Below are 22,351 nucleotides of genomic sequence, written 5' to 3' on the forward strand. Positions count from 1 at the left end.
AATAGCAATCTGCCTTGACCATAATTCCTGCATTCATTTACTTGTGCATTGCTTTTCATGACTCGTGGTCAGCTGTTAGCCTTTGAAACTCTGTGGTATGTGAATAGCTTTGATACTTCAGGGTTTTTTTATAGATATAAAAGTAAGTCATAATTTAGCTTTATTTTGAAAGCCTCTCAATGGCCTAATGATTTGTATCTTTATTACCTCAAAGGGATGTTGTGAGGATAGAGTGAGATAGTATATGTAAAAGTGTTTTCAATTTTTATATACCAGAGGGAGGTGGTTTTTATGTGTGTGTGTGTGTGTTACTTCTGTCTTTAGTAGTGTGGGGCTTCAAAGAAAAGCAGCTTCTACACCGCAAGATGTTTCCACTGGTTTAGAAGCCGAAGCTGTATCTCGGTTCCGTGGAACAAGCAGAAGAGGTTTTTTATTTTTATTTTTTAACATGGTAATAGGTTATAGTTGAAAGAAGTATAGTGGTGGCTGTAGGCAGGGATGGTTTAATAGCCGTGCACAAAAAGAAGGAAAGAAGGGAGGAAGGAAGGGGGGAAAGGAGAGAGGGAGGGAGAGAGGAAGGAAGAAAGGAAAGAAGGAAGCAAGGAAGGAAGGAAGGAAGAAAAAATCATTTTCTCTTCATAAATCTTTCTCTCTCTCAGTTGGTGGAACAGGAAGATTTAAGACTCCGGAGTTTCTTTGTTTCAGCCATGGCAGTATGGCTCCCTTGAGGGATGTCTTCAGCCTTACTGTGAAGAATGTGCTAAAAGCAGCACTTCAGACACTCACATAAATGGGGAAGGAATCCTATAACTGTGGACGCAGTTCTCACATTGCTGCAGGGAGATCTAAGGCCTTACTAGCCTGAGAATGCAATTAGAAAGGCAAATCAGGCAAGAGCATGTAAATTAGTCTAGTTAGGTACCAATATTTCCTTATTCTCTTTTAAAAAATGAGTTTTCTTCTCTGATTATAAAAGTAACACGTCATCCTTAGAATTTTATAAAACACATAAAAGTAAAAAGAGGAAAATGAAAATTCTTCCCAACTTCCTTTCCAGGCAGGGATAATTGCTTCGACTTTTGCATATATTTCTTTCTAACTTTTTCTATTCATGTGTATTTTGCTTGTTAGCAAAATTGGGATAAGGCCACACATATATTTTTGTATAGTGAATTTCCCCTAATTATAATGTAAGCATGTTCCTACATCATTAAATAGTGTTTGAAAACATTTTAACGACTGTCTCACGTTCCATTTCATGGATAGATGTGTAAGGCAATATGTGTAGGAGTTAAGTCCATGGGTTCTGGAGTCAGATTGCCTGGGTTTGAATCCCAGCTCGGCTGCTTGCCAGCTGGGTGCCTTTGGGCAAGTTACTTAACCTCTCAGTGTCTCCGTTTCCTCACGTCTAGAATGAGATAAAAATAATAGTGTAAAGTTCATAGGATTGTTGTAAGGATTAAGTGAGTTAGTACATGTTCATCAAAACATTCAGAATAGTTCCTGGCACAGAGTAAGCATTATTAAATAATAAATGAAGTGAACCATTATAAAGTATGATTAATAATAATTATCAATTGGTAAGCCATTATTATTATTAAATAATGGTAAGTAAGCCATTATCATTATAGCATGATTAACATAATGTTAGATGGGCTATTTCTCATTTTTATCATTAAAAATTAAGCTATGATGAACATTCTTAAATCTTTTTTTTTAAAGATTTTATTTTTCCTTTTTCTCCCAAAGCCCCCCGGTACATAGTTGTGTGTTTTCAGTTGTGGGTCCTTCCAGCTGTGGCATGTGGGACACCACCTCAGCATGGCTCGATGAGCGGTGCCATGTCTGAGCCCAGGATCTGAACCAGAGTAACCCTGGGCCGCTGAAGCGGAGCATGTGAACTTAACCACTCGGCCATGGGACCAGCCCAGAACATCCTTATATCTAAGTCTTTTCTCTGTCTGATTATTTCCTTAGGATAATTTCTTTAGAAGAAGAATTACAGAGTCAAAAGATATAATATGACTAAACGCATTCCAGAAAGATTACAGGACTTTACCTTCCCGTTTCCAACTTATGAGTTTGTCTGTTTCACCACCCTGATGAAGTACTGAGAATTTTTATTTAAAACACTTTATGCTAATATTACAATGTCTTAATTTAAATTTGCATTTCTTTGATTACTATTTTAGAAGTATTTTAAAAATATTTTTTATTATACACTTTTCTCCTGTAAATTGTCTTTTCATTTCCTTTTCCCTACTTGTTTGTAGAAATTTCTTGATATATTACTATTTTGACTTATGATGTCTCATGTTTTTGGCAACCGTTTTCCCCAAGTTTTTTAAAAAATTTTTTGGGGATAGTTTTTGTAATCCATATGTTTTCCTTTTTCCTTTTTTTTTTTTTTTGTAGTGATGAAGATCAGCACTAAGCTAACATCTGTACCAATCTTCCTCTACTTTGTATGTGGGACACCACCAAAGCATAGCTTCACGTGACGTGTATAGGTCCACACTTGTGATCTGAACCCACGAACACCAGGCTGCTGAAGCAGAGTGCACAAATTTAACCACTACGTCACTGGGCCAGCCCCCATTTTCTATTTTTTAAAGGCAAATTTACTGACCGTTTTTCTTTGTATTCTTTTTTTTTTTGCCTTAGTTTTTATGCTTAGTAAATCTAAAATCACAAGATCTCTGTACCTATCTTTTCTTCTAGGCTCTTTTTTTCTTTTAGTGTTAAACTCTTAAGCCCATCTGTAACGTATATTGACTATGATTTGTGGTAAGAATTAATGTTATATATTCTCCAAATGACTGACCATTTTTCACAGAATTATTTATCAAGTAAACCTTCCTTTCCCTATAGACTGAGAAAGTCATCTGTGTAATATGATAAGTATGTTAAATGTAATCACTGAGCTGTGTATGATGTCTGTTTCTGGCATGTTTATTTTTGCTTCTGTAGCATACTATTATAATACTGCAATGTACATAGTACATTGTAATATCTGTTAGTGCAAGTCAGGTGTTTCCCCTTTGTGTCACCAACTGCCTGTTCCAATCTCCTTTCCTGTGTCTGCCTCTACCATATACGCTGGGAAATCTACATCTCCCTCTTCCAGCATCCCTCCTACCTGTGTCTGATCGTGTGTCCAAGTTCAAGCTAACGAGCCATGAGCAGAAGTCTGTAGGGGATTTTCTGGAGAAGATTTCTGAGACATCATAGTTTCATTTTGTTACAGTCTCACAGAGGTGAAAGACTTAGAATTCTATTGTCATTCTTTTCTCCTAAAAGAGCTATAACAAGTATGAGACCTTTCCAGGCACCATTTCCTGTGGCAGTGATTACCACATAATATTCCTTAGATGTTCATAGATATTTCTTGAACAAAGACATCCATGGTCATCTAGAAGTGGCGTCTATGACTTTGGAGGTATAGCTTGCACATCAGCTTATTGAAACATCTGCCTATAAATGCTTTCACAGTGTTTAATTCAGAGTTCTCAAAACCGATCTGAGCATATGAAGCCACTCCTTCCTTTTCTTTTTCTTTCTGAGGACTGCTGCCTACTGGAGGAAAGCATTATGGGGAAGTCTGATATGGGGATTGTAAATGATCTTACTTTCACTGGGTGAGTGACTGAAAATATAGAACGTGTCTATGATATTGGTTTCAGTTCTACCTCTCTTAGTAATTACAAAAGATATGCTCTTTAGTTTAGTCCTTACCAAACAAGGAAATAACTGGTTGAGAATCAAACACACTTATGCAATGGCTTATATTTATTTCTCTAACGATTTCTCATGCCATGTTAGTTATTCCTCATGTAGAGCAGATATAGACAATAAATGAGTAAAGCTACAGGTGGTTTCATGTTTTGGTGAAATTTGGAGAGACACTTCCCAAGGATCCGTGTCCTCGTGCTCTTGGATCTCTTTTCTCTTCTGTTCTGGTTTCCATTCTGTTTCTCCATCCCTTGCCAATCGTATTGGATTAGTCATTATTGCCAAATTCTCAGTCTCTATTGTCATTCTTTGGCAGTCACTTTTGCCAAATTTTCAGTCTGTGTGTCTGCAACAGTGAATCTTCAGTTCTCTAATTCATATTTATTGTGAAACACATTTTATGAATGACATTCTTTGTTCTTAAAATTTGTTTTCTCGGCTAATTATGTAGAGACAGGGGAGAGGAATTTGCCCACTATGTGAAAGTCGTTTCAGCCGAAACACCTGCTATACAATGCCGACGCGTGGTTTGCACAGGAAATCTTCCGTGACTTCAATCCCAGCTCAACCAGGTTGTGGGGTCACCGGATGACTCTCCCCCATTACCCAGAAGGCTCTGCCTCTAGACAGTAGCTTTCAGTCTCCCTCCCACCCCATCCTTTTTCACTGCAGTAGCTAGGGATGAATCCATCTACTTCCTGTGATGTGGATGCCGAAGATGCTAAATTCCAGATTTGAGAGAACCAGGTTTTACGGTATATACCTTCTCAGTTACATAATGAGGGACTCAATCAGTGATTCCTGGTGAAGTGAGGATGGGGAACCGGGAGAAGGCAGATCACATGGCAAGCCACTGTGGGGGAGAGCAGTTGGCCGGCCTTGCCATAGGAACTAACCGGCAAGGTTTGGAACATAGAGACACTTGCCTTCGATTTCAGGTTAATTGGGTGAGGATTATGATTTGTTATATTTCAGAGGAAGTGTCATTTAATGGAGTAGAACATAGATAGGACAAGCCCGACGATATATTACAGGAATCTGCAACGATACACGCACATTATTTGTAGGCTGAAAAAAGTAGATGCTTTACAAATTTGGTGCTACAAGAATACAGTGGTTAACAAGAGAGGACCCCAGCTTATATTGTAGTGGGGAAGATAGACAATAAATGAATAAATAAACAATAGAAATAGCAGATAAGAATAAAATTGCTATGCACAGGATCAAAATAAGGTAATGTGATAGAGAGTGACTAGATGGCTATTTAAATTGGATGGCCAGTGAGGCCACCACTGTGAAGTGGTGTCATTTAAACCAAATTCTGATGACTGAAAAGGAGAAAGCCACGTGCAGATCGAGAGGAAGAGGACGCCAGGTGGCAGAGAGCAAGGGCGATGGTCCTATGAAGGCCAGAAGCTTGAGCGGAGGATCAGAAAGGGAGCAGGGAAGTTAGGCAGGGGCTGGGGCATGAGGGCTGTTGTAGGCTTGGGCAAGAAGTTGGTATTTTATTCTTGGTTTGGTAGGAAAATATCGGAAAGTGTAAATAAATTTTGTTTTCTGACCTGATCAGATTCAGATTTGAGAGTGCTTCCTCCTTCCACTGTGGTTTGTAAAGGGACACTACTCGGGGCAAGGAGACGACTGACTGAGTCGTGTGGTTGGGAGTTGATGCGTCAGGAGGAAGAACATCGACAACCATAATCATAGCTAACATTCGTTCTCTACTGTTGTGTACAGGTACCACGCTCGGCATCATGTGCGTTATCTGATCATAGATGGACTATCTTTCAAATGTTTGGGGGCTGTTGTGATCCCCAAAAACATAAATTAGGTTAAAAATTCTAATCATGATGGTTTTTGTCACCCAATTAAAAAATATTAAAAACTACGGTTATACCTAGAAAGGTTTGAGTAACTCTTGGCCTTAAAATGAGCTTTATATTTGAAAATACTGAGAGCGAATACATTAGGTGGAGAAGAATATTCTTTCCTTCTCAGTGCCTATCGGGAGGGTTACACTGCCATGTGGAAATAGAGGGAGCCTGAAGGGACTAAGCTTAGCAGAGGTTACGGAGACAGGACACACTGGAGATCTCTCCGCCTCAACAAAGAGACTGCAGCCTAACCCAAATCCAGGGAGTGAGGCAAAAATGCCATTCCAATGCAAGCAAGCACCAAGCTCTGGGGGTAGAAGGCCTTGTCTGAGGAGGAGAGCTGGGTCAAGGTTATGCGGCCTTTTGTAGTAGCCAAACCCTGAATCAAGTTCAGTTCCAGTCATTTACTGGGGAAGGAGGTTTTTCTTAGGGGTTTAGGGAATCCGAGTTAGTTAGATTTTAACTCTAGGAGGCAAGAGTATAGTGGAAGTGAAGGAAGAAAGCCCCTAAGGAGCCATCTCTGGGGACACTGCAGAGTGGCCAACGGAGTGACACGTCAGGGCACAGAAAGGGTCCAGAGTAGAAGAAATAGGAGCAGAACAGGTCAGGAAGGTGGACTGGACTCTCCAAGGGAGGGCTGAGAGCTTACCCACCCAAAGTGGATCCCAGCGCCTCAGGCTTCATGATTCTTTGGTTTCTTGGTCACCAGAGGTAGAGCATGAAGGTGTCTGGAAGCTGAGGACACTTAGGAGGGAAGGAGCCCCTGCTGACACATTCTGTTGGTTCTGGGGTGGAGTGTAGGCAGGAGTGATGTGCTGGTCCTGACTTAAACCTGTGTTCAGTGACATCACCAGTTGGTACCTTGAAAGTGACCGTGATGGGAGCATTTATACCATAGAAATTGGCAAAGGGTGCAATTGGCCTCTTCCCTCTACCTCCTGAGCAGGTTTACCAGCACACCACTCATTGGACCAGTTCACAGATGACTGGATACCTACTTCAGTGATGCATAGTTCCAGGAGATATAGTTTCACGTGAAAATTGCTCCCAGGAGTTTTGTAACAGCAGTCTTCACGATTATTGCAGGTAGCTGACTGAGCTAGGACTACTCAACAGGACTGATAATCCACACTAGTTTACCTCAAAAATAGATCAGAAATCTACATTCACATCACCTCCCTTAAGATGAGCCACGGTGAAAATACACAGAGATAAGAATCAGTAATGCAGTCTTAGCTGGAGCTGCATGGAATGGACCATCGTGTGCGTCTGAGGCCACACAGTGTTTGTAGGTTAATAGAGAGGCTGACTTTGTCTTCAAATTCAGAAGTACAAATCGATGTTATCACATTTCTTGCTTATAAACTTTGAAAGCTGATTTAACAAAAGACATATGAAACTGTGTTAGTATTCAGTTTTTTACTACACGTTTTTTATTGCCACACAATTGAAACGTGGCTTGCTGCCTTGCATTTATCAACTTAAAACCAAAAGTTTAAAGTAAACCAGTTACTTGGACCTTAAAGCGTTGTAAAGGTGACAAGCAGAATTTCCCAGGATGGTGTTCGACTTAAGAAATATAAAATATGAAATTAAAATTGAAACATAGCTTCAAAAGGCAATGTTGAAATACTTATTTGAGTTCAGCTGTTTACAGGTTTCCCCACCTCTTTTGAAATATTTAAAACAAACTGCTCAATTATAAAACCCTTCCTATCGTGGGATTTCCATAGCATGTGGTCAGCTTTCTGGGAAAATCAGATTGAGTTCAAGAATCTTTTAAATCTGGGGCCGGCCCTGTGGCCGAGTGGTTAAGTTCACGCACTTCGCTTTGGCGGCCCAGGGGTTTCGCCGGTTCTGATCCTGGGCACGGACATGGCACCGTTCATCAGGCCATGCTGAGGCAGTACCCCACATAGCACAACCAGAGGCACTCACAACTAGAACATACAACTATGTACTGGGGGGCTTTGGGGGGAAAGAAGAAGGGGGGAGAAAAGAAGATTGGCAACAGTTGTTAGCTCAGGTGCCAATCTTAAAAAAAAAGAATCTTTTAAATCTGAACTTCAAACTTGCTGGATTTCCATTCGGTGTCAGATTTTCTTTCAAATGTTTTATTGCGCATTGACTCAGCATTCTCAAGAAATCACAGTATAATAGGAAGGGTATGCTATAAGTACACCATCTGGAACTTATTTTATTCTAAAAGAGCGTCCCTTCTACATTAAATCAAATATCAAGCACTCCAATATAGTTTTAAAAAGTTTTGAAAAATCTTTTGTTTGAATTATACTTCTTAATTGTTTGAGTCTTTTATTTTCTTCTCCAAAATATTTTAAAATTCCTCTTGATAACCAGGACTGTTCCTTTGAAATTTAATAGGATTCAGGTGTCTCCAGTCACTCATGTCATTCTCAGAAAATTCCTTCCTTTCCCCCCTCCTCTTTATACCTTTCCTTTCACCCTCTGAATGCACACATTCTGAAAACCGAGGCAAGCCCCTGTTCCACACCCTCCTGCCCTTGATATCCACACCACAGCAAGCTTTCCCCACCCAGATTCCTTTTTAGCCGCAGTAACCATGAGAGTTTAACATCCGTCTTTACCTTTCTCTCTTTCTTTGGTCCTCAAGCCAGGTATGAGCTATAAATTGAGGGAGAATGCACAGCTGGGTCAATAAAGGGTGGGGAGAAAAATGAAATAGGTTTCCTATCGTTTTTCACAAAGTTTGAAAAACAGAGTTGGCAAAGAGGAAAAAAATAAAACGGAAGCAGGATTGCACGTATAAATTAAATATTTTCCCCCAACCCTTTTTAGATAGCCCAGGGGTATTAGGAGCCTGTATGTTTTGGATGGGCTCAGCAAGCATTCCAACAGTAAATGGCTTCCTGTTCAGCATGTTCGAAGTCAGGCTGTCTTTTGGGGTTGGTTAAAAATATGTGTGAAATATGTACTTTTATTTCAAGCCAAGTCAAATGTTTTCAATCATCCCCCCTTACTTGCTTCTCCTCTCTTCCCATCCTGTCATTTCTTGCCCCCTAGACAGTAAAATATACCCCAAAATGTGTTTTTTTTCCCCAAAAGGAAGTTTAGTGATTAATTATGAGTTACATGTAAACATATATTATTGCCCTCGAAGGTATTCACCAAGAACCTGGCCAATGCCACTCCTGGCTGGCGTGTTTGAGTGTTAGATCTCGGTGAGTAGAAGTTACAGAAGCATGCAACGAAACCAAGTATTTGGCTTTGGCACAAGAGGGAACCAACGGATAATTGAGGGTGAGAAATGGTCTATAACTTTTCACCCCCGTGGTGATGAACCTATAATTCCCAAGTTGTTTGTGTAATTTTCTATTTCTACCACATCAGTGACAAATATTATTTTGTACTGCGTGTTCCTTGTGGATTGTTTTTTTTCATCAGCAGGGTCCAATTAAGATGCCTGAAAGGAAAATAACATACCTGGGGCCATCATACCTAGCGAGAAACGCTGCGGATGCACCCAGGAGGAAAAATAGAGACTTCGCTGGAAGCCGTAGAGTTCCTCCTGCAAAACACTGCTCTGGTATCGATAGACTTACAAATGTGTGTCAAATGATCTCACTAGAGGAAATGCTCAGACGTTCAAATTTGACGTCAAGCTGTCGAGGAACCCTTTGTGTTTGGCATAGGTCCTGAGGCTGCAAAAGTTCTCCACAGAAGGCTCTGATAGTGGCTGTTTTCCCTCATTTGACTGAGCCTGTTTAAATTCAGGACTATACTTAGACAACTATGTTTCGTAATGGTATTAGGTGTCAGAGTTCTATATTTTAAAATTTATTTAGTGTAAGAGGTGATTTTTTTTAACTTCTATATGAGTTACACAGCTTTCGTCAGGAGTGGGGGAGCCACTCTTTCCAAATGCATCTCTGAGGATAATTTATTCAAAGAATGTCTCTTGACATGTGATTCCAGGTTTTTGGTGTTTGCTGTTTTCAAATCACTTTTACTCAGCAAACACTTACTAAATTGTTGACTGTGCGAAGCTCAATGTGAGGTGCTGTTTACAGGATGTTAATGACCTGGAAGTAATTCACCTTGACAGAGGCCAACACCCTTTGATTATAAAAACTCTCAGAAAACTAGGACTATAAGGGAACTCCTTCAACATGATAAAAGACATTTATAAAACAATAAACCAAAAAGAGTCACAGCTAACATTATACTTAATGGTAAAAGACTGAAAGCTTTCCCCATAAAATCAGGAAGAGGACAAGGATCCCCACTTTTACCACTACTATTCAACATTGTTTTGGGAGTTCTAGCCAGAGCAATTAGACAAGAAAAATAAAAGGATCCAATTTGGAAAGGAAGAAATAACCCTATCTCTATTCACAGATGACATGGTCCTCTATATCGAAAATCCTAAAGAATCCACAAGAATACTGCTAGAGCTAATAAGCAAATTAGCAAAAGTGCAGGTGCTCCATTTTTTGGTCATAGTTTAGTACTTTAGTGTCCTTACTGATTAAATCTAATGGCTTGTCCTCAGAGCAAGATTTAATGTTTTAAAATGTGAATATGGAAGGTCTCTTATTGTGTGATCAGAAATAATTTCATTTACTGCCCCCATATTCAGCTTCATGTGTGAAATTCTCATGATATTATTTTGGCAGTGGGTCAAATTTTGGTTAAATTCCAAACACTTATAAAACTAGTAACACATCAAGTTTCATTATGTCTGGGAAACAATTCATTTATTAGGTGATCTCCTGAGAGCAGATGATACCGCGTAAAAAAACTAGAGGGAGAAGAGTGAGGATTGCCTGCAAAGTGGAGTCTGGTGGGAAGGACAGAGAGATGACAGGGGCTTTAAAGGAAGGTGAAGAAAGATGGGGCAGAGGAACCAAGTAAAAGATACTGTAGACCTTGCCTATTCGTTATAATAGCCGTGAGCGGCATCTGACTATTCAGATTTAACTACAATGAAAAATTAAATTCCTTAGTTGCATTAGCCACATTCCAAGTGTTTGGTTACTACAGGTGGCTGGGGACTACCATATTGGACAGCGTGGCTATGGAACATTTTTATCCTTGCAGAGAATCTGTGGGACAGGGCTGCTTTGTCCTATTTCACTCAACAATACATAGTGAATACATTCTCTTGTCAAAACGATCTCAAATTCACTGTTTAGTGATTGAATAGCATTTGATATATTAATAGACCGTGATTTTTAAAAATCAATCATTACAAAAATAGCTTTTTTGTAGCTTTTTATCATAAATAGACCTATGATTTAAAAAAACCTTGTAGCAGAATTTTTGTGCTCATCTTAACTTACTTACTTAGAATAAATTTTTAGAAATAAAATGCTTGGATCAAATGTTATAAACATTTTTTTTAAGGCTTTTGATATGTGTGGCCAAATTCCTGTCAGAAACTTTGTCTGTTTACATACCATAAGCATAAGTGACAGGAGACTCATTTAATTTTGAAATAAATAGAACTATGCCCTAAAGCGCAAAAACAAAACAAAACAGAGCAGCCCCAGAGCTGCTGAAAAACGGAACTTCAATTGAAAAAGAGAACTTCAAATTTGGGTAGGAATAGCTGTGAGGATTTAAGCCAATATGCAACAACAAAAAATAATAATTAGTGACCATTTTTACAGCATTCCTGTGTGGGGGGCACTATTTAGGCATTTTGTATGTTGACTCCATCTTCAGTAGCCTTGGGAGTCAGGTCCCACCATTACCGCATTCATCTAGATAGAGGAAAGGGAGGCGCCTAGAGTCAAGCAACTTGCCTGAGATCACACACTAAGCCCCAAAGCTAGGATTTGAATTCACTTGGGTTCATCCAGACTGGTGAGCGTTCAGCAGTCCATGCCTTTAACCACCATACTCCATTGCCTCGCAACCATTTTATTCAGATCCCAGTGGACTCAAATATTGTGGGTTGAAGTGTGTCTCTCAGAAAGATATGTTGAAGTCCTAAGCTCCAATACCTCAGAATGTGACCTTATTTGGAAATAGGGTCATTGGAAATGTAATCAGTTAAGAGGAGGTCATCCTCCAGTAGGGTGGACTCCTAATTCAATATGACCAGTGCCCTGAGAAGAAGATGGCCACGTGAAGACACAGACACACAAGGAGAACACCCTGTGATGACAAAGACAGAGAATGGAGTTAGGGCAACTGCAAGCCAAGGAGCACCAGATGGCCAGCAAATCACCAGAAAGAAGCTCGGAAGAGGGAAGGAAAGATACTCCTCCAGGTTTCAGAGGGAGCACGGCCTTGCTGAACCCAAAGTTCAGACTTGTAGCCTCCAGAACTCTGAGACATTCCTGTTGTTTTAAGCCACTAAGTTTGTGGTACCTTGTCACAGCAGCCTCGGGAAACTGGGCCACCAAGTAACTTAGAAAGACATTTCAGTGTCTGACCAGACGCCCAGTTAGTCCACGAGCACGTCTCCTTTACTGATCATTTTGCCCCACTATTACATCTGTCAGATAACTACTTGGTGCCCAATCAAGGGTCCGAAGGCCAGAAATAATGTGGTTGCAGTTGTGCCTGGCTCTTGGAAATACCAAAGAACACTCTGACTGACTCACTCTGACTCTTTTATTGAATCTGCCAACGCTGTATTCACTTTCTGGGAAGCTAATAATTGTATATTTTTGTTCATTTTGGAGGGGCAATGATTCACTAAGACAGCGTGACCCATGCTGGTATCATGCAGTGGCGTTTAGATTAGTCTACCTTGTAGGAAGAAGTTTAAGGTTTAAATAACAGTCACTTATTCATGAATTTGTCTTTTTTTCCTGACTTTTATTGCCATATTTAGTCAGATTTTAGTTTGTCCAATTTTGGAAAACCAATATTCTTCTTGGCTTAAAAAAAAAACAAACCAAATTTATAATTTACTCCATACTCTGATAAAAAACGTCTTCACAATGAAACTAACTGGAAATTATCTTATATTGAATTAAAATATGGTTTCTTGCAACTTAATTTTCCATTTATAATATCAGGAAGAGAGGAGAGTCTGGGAGTGTTAGGAATTTCGTAGGATTCCTTGCTCTCTGACATACTTCCCCACCGTCCTTGTCCCTGATTCATTCTCCCCCTCTGAAGGAACACGCTCTACAGCCTGTGATTGGTGCCTGAAATTCTAAAAGGAGTCCATTTTTTTTTATATTAGGCATTGCCTTCTCCTGGAAGACATGATTTAAAAGCAAAACTAAGGGTAGCTTCTTTACTATGCCAAGCCTGGTGCTAAATGCCTTTCCATATACCATTGCACTTGAACTATACTCTATGAAGAGGAGTCAGACAGGTATTAACAAGGAATCTGAAGCTCAGATTAAGTTACATCACAAGGCCTGGTAAATGGCATTTCAACTTTCACATCCAGGGCTGTTTGAATCACAAAGTATTTCCATGCCCTGTGCTCTCTTGCTTTCCAAGAGCAGAGGAGAAGAGGAGCTTTAAGCTCAAACTTCAGGCAACTTATAATTTTGCCTGAGGTTTTCCTTAAATTCTTTAGATATGGTCTACCTACTATGACAGCCACTAGACACATGGGAGGATTGAGCACTGGAAATGAGGCTAGTGCAAATTAGAATGTGCTAACAAGTGTAAAGTACACAGTGGATTTTGAAGACTTAATATGAAAAAAAGAATGTAGAATATCTCATGAATATTTTTATTGATTACGTGGTGAATGATAATATTTAGATATATTGGGTTAAACAAAATACACTATTAAGATTTATTTCACCTGTTTATTTTTACCTTTTTTTAATGTGGCTTCTAAAAATTTGAAATTACATGTGTGACTCTCATTATATTTCTATCAGGCAACACTGCTTTAGATGTCCAGATAACTCAGACATCTTGAATAGTCTTAATTTAAATGAAAAAAATAGGACTTAACTTTTTTTTTTTTTCAGTAAGGAAGATTGGGCCTAGCTATTATCCATCGCCAATCCTCCTCTTTTTACTTGAGGAAGACTGTTGCTGAGCTAACATCTGTGCCAGTCTTTCTCTATTTTGTATGTGGGATGCTGCCACAGCATGGCTTGATGCATAGTGTGCAGGTCTGCACCCAGGATCTGAACCTGCAAATCCTGGGCCACCAAAATATAGCATGCAAACTTAACCACTCAGCCACCAGGCCAGCCCCATAGGATTTAACTTTTTAAGAAAGGTAAGTAGTACTGCAATTCAAAACCAATAAATTTTTTAAAGTACACAACATGTTATTTTTATCTTCAAGATAATACCATTGTTCAAATTTTAAAACCAAGTCCTAAAAAGTTCTAATAATGAGATATGAAGGTTTCAGTCTTTGTGGTACATTGTTTACAAAACTGGACTCAATTCTTCTCTCCTTTTATTTGACCTAGTTGGCAGTAGGAGGCAGGGTTTCCTTCCCTACCCCTTAGATCTGAGGTGGCTCTGTGAGTTGCTTTGGCCTGTGGAATAGGGCGGAACTGATGGTGTGCCAGTGCTGGGATTACATATCCACAGGCCTTGTACTCTGCCTACTCACCCTCTTGGCATCCTGGGCACCTTCATCTGAACAGACCCCGAGGTGGCCTCCTGGAGCATGAGAGGCTGTGTGGAGCAGAGAGGGACTGTCCCCGATGAAACCATCTGTGTTAGTTTTCTATGACTGCCATAACAAGTATCACAAATTTAGTGGCTCACAGCAACACCAGTTTATCATCTTACAGTTCTGTAGGTCAGAAGTCCAACACCCATCTCAATGGGCTAAAATCTAGGCATCACCTGGGCTGTGTTCTCTTCTGGGAGCTCTAGGGGAGAATCTCTTTCCTTACCTTTTCTAGCTTCTAGAGGCTGCCTGCATTCCTTGGTTTATGGCCCCTTCCTCTGTCTGCAAAGCCAGCAACTGCAGGTGGTGTCTGTCTTACTTCATATTGCTCTGACCTCCTCTCCTGACTCCCCCTTACGCTTTTAAGTACCTTTGTTATTAGATTGGAGGAACCCAAATAACCTAGGTTAATCTCCTTATTTTAAGATGAACTGATTAACCTTAACTCCATCTGTGATCTTAACCCCCTTTGCTGCATGAAGTAACATATTCATGGGTTGCAGAGATTAGGATGTGGACATCTTTGGGGTGCGGGGAGTCCTTATCCTGCCCAGCACACCATTCTGGACCAGCCAGCCCCTAACTAACCCCAGAAAGCGATTGGAGATGCATGAGTGAGTCTGGTTGTGACCAGAACGGCCCAGCTGAGCCCAGCCCAAATTGCTAACCAGAAAAATGGTGAATTAAATAAAGGCTGATTAAGCACAATAATCAAAAGTTGGGTAGTTTGTTGTGAAACCAAGAAAAGCTGATGGTCTTTGAAAAGGGCCAACAAATGCTGTCTAACTTCTCATGGTTTTGTAAAATACTCTGAGATGTAATTTCTGAAACAATCCTGCTCATTTGAGGCCCTCATTTTCGTTTCACTGTTTTATTAATAATTTTTAAAACTCTTGTTTTTAAAGTAATGGTGATATTATTGGCACAAATTCTGTCTTCCTACTGAATTATTTCCAGGCTAGGAAATCACATTTACCTACCCTTCCCTACCAGCATTCTCAGCTCCGCCCTCGGAAGATGACTTCTCTCCACAAAAGGGAGGGTTAATCTTCAAGTCCTTGCTGTTTGGAACAATGAGCAAGCGGCCTGGGCCAAATTTCCATTAGTGAATAAATAACTTTTTTTTAACAACCTCTCAAGCTGTGTAATGATACTTTTAGTTCTCTTTTAAGTGGATTCAACATGTAGTAAGTTACTCTTGATTTGAAGCCTGTGGTATAGATTACACGATCAACTTTCAGAGGAATCACAGTTTTGTTTACCGTCAGGAGAAAGCCTAGACACGCCTCGCGATGTAAATCCTCTGTTTCAATTGTGAACCAGAAAGGAAAAAGAAAAATCAAAGTAGCTTTCTGTTAGGCATAACATTCTAACCTCCTGAGTAAAACCTAGGAAAAACTAGGACTTTTAAAGGTTTCGAATGGAAAATATGAACCAAGCAGAATAATTTCTAATTGAGACACATGAAGTTTTTACCTTGTAATGTTTTTACCTTGTAATGTTTGATCTATGATCCCAGGATTTCCATTTCAAGTATTTACTAGCATAATATGAAAGAGCAGTGGGTGGACATCATCAGTTTGGTGGCAGAGTTTCATAAATCAGGACCCATCTGCCTATTACGGCCTCATGCTGGAAAAGTTCCATTGGGAAGGGTGTGTGTGTCAGTGGTAAGGGGCTCTTGATTACCAGCAAAATTTATTACTAAAGATCCTGAAACTGGAAAGTAGTAAACAAAGGTAATTGTTTGGCAACCTAACAAAATTCACATGTTCAAAACACGTGGAAACTTAAGGCACCTGCTAATGATTCCCAGAGTTAACAAGTCAATCAGGGAAATCTATTTAGGATTAAATCATTAAGTTGCATCATTGAAATTTCTTGTTTTTTGTTTGTTTTGCGTTTCCTTTCTTTTTATAGTGTTTTGAACTTTGTCACCATAAAAATCTTCTTTCTGAGAAGGATACAAAAGAATTTCCTCTGTTTACTGTTTTTTCCCACGGAGAGTGAAATGGGTCTGGAGTGACCTATGGACATCTGCGAGTCTGTAGATTGGGCTAAATACTGAGGTCTGTTTCTTGCTTTCATTATTAGGTTTCTGCTGGGAATCACGTAACAGATATTGGCCTCAGGAGAGATCACAGTGTCTTTTGAGCTGCTAATTAGATCAGGGCTTCTTATTTTCTGACACGGCTAATCATATTCTCCCCGGAAAATTGCATAGTTTCCACCGCAACACTAAAAATGGCTTTGCTGCCACCAGTAATTAGGACATAAAACATTTCGCTTAGACAACCATTTGGGGCCTGGGGGAGCTCTAGAGAAAACTGCTTGTAGTGATGCTGCCTGGTTCTGCTTATTTTATTAACTGGGACCAAACTGAGGAACTCGCATATCAGCACACACGTGTGATGTGTGTGCACGTTGCAAATGCACATTCCCAGGCCTAGTGGAAAATGAGGGGAGAAGAGACACGTTTCTTAGAGAAAAATGTCAATGTGCTTAGTGGGGCTTTGTAAAGTGTTTTTACCCCACACATGAAGACAATATTGATTCAATTTAATTAACCTAATAAGTACAAATACTAGGCATGTGAAGACCAATAGAGAGGTGGGAGGAGGAAATACATTTATTAAGCAAGCACCTACTGTGTGCACCTCCATTACCATCATTGTAGTTAATGCTGCTAACAATAGGTATTATGTTTGCAGCATATGGATAAGGGAACAGTCTGGGGAGAGTTTATATCGGAGCTAGGACTCAAACTCAGTCTGATGCAGGTCACCTGCCGATCACGAGCTATGACGCCTCTCCACCCAGTGGGAGTTCACGGTCTGGTCCAGTGTGATATTGGTGGACATTAATGATGCTCTCTAGATTATGATGTTGGAGCATTTTACACTCATTTGTCAGAAATAATGAAAGAAAAAATGAAATTTTTAAAAATATCATCATGGCAGTTATAGTAACTGACACATTCACATGAAAGGAGCCTTCTAATGTTATAAGAGCTCTACACCTGCTTCTTGTGCAGAAGCTCTTGTGACATTTGTGACATTTGATCAGGACTGGACTCGAGGAGTGTAGCAGGGAGAAAGACATTACTTAGTCTCCCTGTTTAAAGAGATCTGATTGGTGTCCATAGGTGTTTGCTATTGTTTAATTTTTAAAATACAGTTCTTAAAATAAAAACTTTAAAACAGCCTTTAAGGGTCAGACCATAAAGATTGTCTGTTATAAACTGTCCACGTCCTATTTTGAAAGTGCAAAATGTTTGGCTCATATGTATCCTATATTTAATCCTTTTAACAACTCTGCATAGTAGGCATTAAAATCCAAATTTAAAAAAGAGAATCTCGAGGCTGTAGAGGGTAAGTAACTTAAAAGGGTTGGCACCAGGGTTTAAACCAGCCTTCCTGTAGGAGCCAGACTGTTCCCAGATGCCACACGTTGCCATCTCACACATAGACTTGAATAAGGATTGTCACTGAGGCTATTAAGGATAATTGCTGCAATGATTTGAACTACAAAGCTCAGAGAATGGACAACAGAATGAGAAACACAACAGTTTTGTCTTTTTTTTTAATCACTGAGTTCGAACAGCAGAAGGAAGAATTCAGAGGACAAAAAGTAGTTTCAAGTGGTAATCTGCGAGCTCCATCAAGCACAGCTATGGGAATGACATCACCAGGGAAAAAAGAGTAAATATTTCAGCAGACAATTAATCCACCTCAGGGCTAACAGATCTAAAACAAAAGCATCATTGAGAAACCTCCATTTCCTTTTACTGGCTGCAGAGCTGGAAAGAGCTGTGTGAGCGTGTGACTGAATTGTTGTGCAAGGCCAGGTGAGCCGCAGCTGTTCTGGGTTAATTGCTGGAGCCTCACTGGAGATGTAAAGACTGTTAGTCTTTCAGTTGCGTGACACAAACCCAAACAGCACAAAGCTGTATGCAGCGAGTCACAGAACAGTTCATTTCTTGGTGCCTTTTTCACGTATGCACCATACGAATACTGAACAATAATGATTTGCATGGAAAATCTGTTTAATGACAGAGAAACAGAAATGTGTAGAGGTTCTTGAGCTCTTGATTTTGTGCACCAAAAAGAGTTCCAGTCCCTTCTGTCCCACTTATTAGCTGTGTCTGTTTTCCTTTCAGTACAATGCATGTGAGGCTCTGGTGATGGGGTTATTGTCTAAGTTAAATAAATGGATGTATGTAAACACTTGGCCTGGTGTCTAGGGCAGAGTAAGACCACACGGTAGCTGCTATTAGTGTTTGTGTTGTAGGATATAGCGTTCTGCCATCTGACTCTTTCCAAAAGGAAACTGATACCCAGCTTTGTCTCGAGTGAGTGTTTCTCACATGAGCCACCTCAGAAGGCCACTGGCAGCGCGCAGTGGGAGAAAGCCCAGCGTCTGACTTGAAGCTGCAGAGGGCTAGATTTAGGTTTGCGCTGTTGTTTTTAGTTCCTTTTAGTCTGGCCAACCTGGTGCTTCACCAGCATAAAACTACTTCCTCCCAAGGTTTTCATCTACAGGAACGAGAAGACCCTTGAGGCCAATAACTAGTTGTTTATTTTTAAATGATTTAAAATATAAATAATAGTGTGAGCCTTTTGCTTCATCTTTCTTTCTGAAATGACCCTTGACAGGAACTGGAAATAGTGCTTGTCAATGCAGCCATTATCTCTTGTGACCAAAAGGGATGTGGGAGCTAGGGTGGAATTTCTGAGTTCTTTGTACATGGAAATAAAATGTCTGCCATTTAGTTAAAATAAATTATTGATTTTTAAATCAAATAAAAATATTGAATCAAACAGACGGGTACTGTACTTGAATTTTCCCTCATTTGTAAAAACTATTTTTCACTCTTTTATGAATAGTGGGGGAAAATAAGGGTTATAAATAACAAAAATATATTTTGGGCTTCATGAAACCCACAGAAGCAATTATAGGACAGTCTGGAATAAAAGCTTAAATTACCATCATTGCGCAGAAAAATAAATGACTCTCCTTTTTGCCTTATCAGATAAGCCAGCTGATAAGGCAGTTTTAGAATCCATCATTCCCCTTTCCACTGGAAGCCTGTGCACAAAACTGAAATCCTTGCTTCCCCATCCAATGCTTTCTCCTCTTCCTGGGAACAAGGGTGTTGTGTCCTCAGCATCACTTCAGAGCTTGGGCTTGGGAAAGTCTTAAAAACAAGATAAATGACTGGTTTTTCTGGAGGGGGAAATAGAGAAAGCGGGGCACATATTAAAGTTCAATAATGGAATAACATCCAATAGCTTTAGCAGATCCACTGTTGGTTTCCTCCAGTGATTAAGAGATGACACAATTTGGGGTTACTGTTTTATTACTTCGAGACCTGAAAAACTTAAGTAAGCATGGCCTGGGAGTAAAGAAAGTAAAAGAATGGGCAATGAGCCTATAAGTTTCTTGTTTAAATTTGCTCCCAAGCTCCAATTGTCTCAGGAATGAACTCCCAGGTCCTCAGCATGACACTTACCCGGTTCCTGCACTTGTCTCTCTCTCTCGGAACCTTGGCTTCACAGGCTATACTCATAAGTAGCAGCATCTCCGTACTGCGTCAGAAATGGGCCTCTGCCTTTGCATTTCATACTGCTTTGGTCCAGAATGTGCCTACCCCCTTTATTTCCTAGGTTAACTGATAAATCATCATTTAAAACATGCTACTCAGCCCTTAATCTGGGTTGTGTCTACTTTCTGTATTATTTCAAAGTATCCCTTATTTTTCTCAATCATTACAGTTGTCATATGGTAATCCTCCGTTTTATTGTCTGCTTCGACCTCCAAACCAGTGACTTTGATTTAATTGGTGTTAGGTGGGTCCTCGTCAATGGTCTGTTTTCCAAGCTCCCTGGTGATTCTGCTTCACAGCTGGGATGAAGACCCACTGAAACAGACTGAAAGCTCCGTGGAGATGGGACAGTTGACTCTCTAGGTCACCATCACACCCCATTTTCTAGCTCAGTGCCAGAATCATAGAAAGTGCTCAAGAAATATTTATGAATCAAATGTTATTGTATCCCCAATGCTTGGTACAGTGTAAAACATAATTGTTGAATGAATGAATATATTAAATTCTACAGGGATTACGCAAACTAGTAAATCACAGGCTTTACCTTTAAAAACCTATTGTTGGATAGGAATGAGAGGAATTGGAGAAGCATACCAAGAATTCTGATATAATCACTCATACAATGAATGATAAAAATATGTTCAGTGGTCATAATGATTTCTTATGGAGAATATCTCTCATGGTGAGAATCTTTCTCCTCTTTGAATGCAGAAATTTTCCAAGTGGTTTGGCAGATGTCCAATTAGTTGAAGGTTTGAGCAAACTCTAAGTTCTTTGGAAAACTGCTACATCTTCTGAGGTCATTCCAGACCATTTGCCTTTCTCTGTTATGCACTAAGGCAGGAAATATTTTTCTCCTTTTTGAAATGAGCAGTTCAAGGGGCCGGTAAAGAATGCCCGCGGTGCAACATGCTATCAGCTCCCGCCAGCTGTTTACCCTGGTCTTCCTCATTCTTTAAGGGGACATCAAGTTCCTTTGGATATTAGTTATGATTTTATACATAAGGCAAAATAAACATTTCCTGGAGGGCTTCGGAGGGTGACTACTCAGGTCTTATCTTGCATTTTGCTTCAATCAAAAGAGGAAAAAATAAGATTTAATTTGAAAGAAGATACCATTTATCAGGTTATGCTGTAGTTAGTTGGCACATTAAAAAAATTTTTTTTGAGTCTGAGAACAGTAAAAGTCTTCACATTAATTTCCTCATCTTGCATTACTTAATTTTTTATAAGTGGTCATGGCCCCCACCCAAGGTCATCCGAGAACAATAGTGCCTGAGTCATTGACATTCTTAAGGTCTTGTTTAGAAGGGGCTGTTTGGAGCTGCTGTAGTCTGACCTGAGCCATCCCACACCGGGCCGGGGAGGCTAAAGAATTGGACTCTTCCCAAAGGAACGCTTGTTATTGTAGTGGATCTGCAGAAGGAAACACGTAGCTCATGCTAAGAGGACATGTGCTCTGCCTCGGCTTCACTGATGGAGAGGGACAGACCACGACCTTTTAATCAGGCAGGCTTAGATTGAATTTCTGTACATAGTAAATTGCTTCTGGTAGAACTTTCCAGATAGACAACCCTGGAGGAAAGTGTGATGATTTATCGGGAAGACCATGGGATTTGGAGTCAGATCGACTTAGTTTTAAATTCTGTCTCTATTACATATTGTTGAATTACGTAAAATTTAACTTCTTTGAGGCTCAAGTTTCTCATCTATAAAATCTAATAACCTACTAAAGAAATGCAACATCACTGATTTTCTCAGATGCACTCTTTCATCAAAAACGTTAGTTAAAACTGTGCCATGTGCTGTACAGAGCGAAGCAGCTAGGATGCCCTCCTTCTCTGCAGGTGTTATCATCCATATTAATACAGAGAAACACGCAGGGAATAACAAATGCGTGAATGAGGTAGAGCACAAGAGCATAATGGAAAAAGACTTGAATTTGCAATCCAAAGGCCTGGTTCTTAATCTCAACTCCAGCTGTGTGACATGAGGCTCACACAAAATAGAAATAATATCTACTTTAATATTATGGTTTAGAAACTCAAATGGTGGAACGTTTATAGATCTAGCTTGAAAGTGTTAATAACACCGTACCTACATTAATTTCTAAGAACACATTGTATTTCTTCTCCTACTGACCAAAACCGAAGTATTTTAAGAGTAGAGAATGGTACATAGTTAGGCAAGAGGTATTTTTTCAAAAGCCAGGAAGGAAGATGGTGAGTTTAGTTTCAGTATGCAACTGAGAGCCGTTTCTGCCTTTTCTCAACTGCCCCTTGGAAGCAGGGCTAAAATAGGCAGCCCAGGTGTTTGCTCAGTGGAGCAATTAGGTGGGGCTGAGATATAGACCTGCCTGCAAATAGAGTAATCCTTCCTAAACCTTGTGCGGTGTGCTTGTGAAAAGGACTGTGGCGTGTAAAACTATGGAGGGCAAGACTGAGGACTTAAAGAAAATAGAGGTTTGTGGGAAGAGCAATAAAAATGGCGCGCATGTGTGTTTATTTAAAAATCACAGTTCATAAAAGTTCTTGAAGGCAT

The 22,351-nt window shown here is 39.9% G+C and overlaps 1 protein-coding gene and 1 long non-coding RNA gene across 13 annotated transcripts in view; both read left to right on the plus strand.

Annotated features, from left to right (window-relative positions):
• Window positions 1-22,351, plus strand: part of ENPP1 (ectonucleotide pyrophosphatase/phosphodiesterase 1) — a 398,848-nt gene that overhangs the window by 187,821 nt on the left and 188,676 nt on the right. The gene's annotated exons all lie outside the window — the stretch shown is intronic.
• Window positions 1-22,351, plus strand: part of LOC103563095 (uncharacterized) — a 149,219-nt gene that overhangs the window by 98,716 nt on the left and 28,152 nt on the right. For 2 of the 11 annotated variants that reach the window (XR_011522130.1, XR_011522128.1), the window contains exons 5-6: window positions 8,746-8,885; window positions 9,030-9,171. The exons of 2 other annotated variants lie outside the window; for them this stretch is intronic. This is a non-coding gene — a long non-coding RNA (uncharacterized lncRNA). Of the gene's footprint in view, window positions 1-8,745; window positions 8,886-9,029; window positions 16,083-22,351 lie in introns of those variants that run through there. 7 more of the 11 variants (XR_011522126.1, XR_547806.2, XR_011522127.1 and 4 more) reach the window with 6 other exon arrangements.

This window comes from Equus przewalskii, chromosome 9, assembly GCF_037783145.1.
Source record: "Equus przewalskii isolate Varuska chromosome 9, EquPr2, whole genome shotgun sequence".
NCBI lineage: Eukaryota > Metazoa > Chordata > Mammalia > Perissodactyla > Equidae > Equus > Equus przewalskii.